This window comes from Salvelinus sp. IW2-2015, linkage group LG1 (assembly GCF_002910315.2).
Source record: "Salvelinus sp. IW2-2015 linkage group LG1, ASM291031v2, whole genome shotgun sequence".
Lineage (NCBI taxonomy): Eukaryota > Metazoa > Chordata > Actinopteri > Salmoniformes > Salmonidae > Salvelinus > Salvelinus sp. IW2-2015.
The window spans coordinates 193862-195504 of NC_036838.1; positions in this window are offsets into that span (position 1 = coordinate 193862).

Consider the following 1643-nt stretch of genomic DNA (forward strand, 5'->3'; position numbering starts at 1 on the left):
CACCATTTATATCCAAAATAATTATCTTAACCTCCTATTTATATGATATATTATGTAGTCTGCTACAGTGATTTACGATTTAGGTTGGGTCCATTGTTTCCATAAATCTCCCCCACCCATCTAGCTGTTAAATGTTCAGGATGCCAAACCAAGAGGTGGGTCTGATGGTAACAGCTGATCTTTAGAAGCTAGGGCTAGCGTGCCAYCCAGTACAGGTTTACGACTGGATTGCCAAGAGTGAAGGAAATGTTTAATGGTGTTAAATCTGGGTTCTCTGTGTACTGTAAGTACAAATCAAATACATTTTTAATTGTCACATGCACCGAATACAACAGGTGTAGACCTTACAGTGAAATGCTTACTTACAAGCCCTTAACCTGCAATGCAGTTTTAAGAAAAATACAAAAAATAAATAAATWAAAGTAACAAATAATTAAAGAGCAGCTGTAAAATAACAATAGCGAGGCTATATACAGGGGGTACCGGTTAGTCATGGTAATTGAGGTAATATTTACATGTAGGTAGAGTTATTAAATTGACTATGCATAGATAATAAACAGAMAGTAGCAGCAACATAAAAGGGGATATTGCAAATAMTCTGGGTAGCCATTTGATTAGATGTTCAGGAGTCTTATGGCTTGGGGGAAGAAGCTGTTTAGAAGTCTCTTGGACCTAGACTTGGCGCTCCGGTACCGCTTGCCGTGTGGTAGCAGAGAGAACAGTCTATGACTAGGGTGGCTGGGGTCTTTGACAATTTTAGGGCCTTCCTCTGACACCGCCTGGTGTAGAGGTCCTGGATGGCAGGAAGCTTAGCCCCAGTGATGTACTGGACCGTACGCACTACCCTCTGTAGTGCCTTGGTCGAAGGCCGAGCAGTTGCCATACCAGGCGGTGATGTAACCCGTCAGGATGCTCTCGATGGTGCAGTTGGTTTTGTCGTGTCCTCTTCATGACTGTCTTGGTGTGCTTGGGACATGTTAGTTTGTTGGTAATGTGGACACCAAGGAACTACAGTGTAGTAGAATAGAGGGTGTTATGCAGTAAAGGTAATGTATAAACGTATTTATAAATGTTGTAAACTTTTTTGTTTTGTCTACATTGTCTCTTTTGTTTTCTGTTTTGGAATTGCAACATTGTTTGATTTGCCCAGACATGCATACTATTGAAGAATGTCTAACCGTATGGCAAGGCCAGGATTTTATCTTGACTTGAACGGTGCAGCAACGCGTGACTACACACCATCTGGGATTCCATCAGCACACCTTCTGTTGCTGTGAAGACAACTCACTCTTATAACGCTGTGTTGTTCAAATGTGTTAGATTTGTTTTTTAATGTTACACAGGTTTAACTCCCTCTAACTGACAATTAGTGAGTAACTTTATGTGTGTGTGTGTGTTTGGTCCTCTAAAATAATGATRCAGAGTGTTTTGGCTGTGTGGACCATCAGGCGCTCACGACTGGCTGTACTTGAACCATGAGTCAACCTGCAATGCATCGARATGCTATTTTAAAACGTTGCTGGAATTTCTTTACCATCATCTGAGAGTCGATTGAAAAAAAAACGTTTCAAGCTGTCAAACAGCACTATTCTTCACAGTCAATCCTATGTCAATCCAGAAATATAATTGAGGTGACACCTACA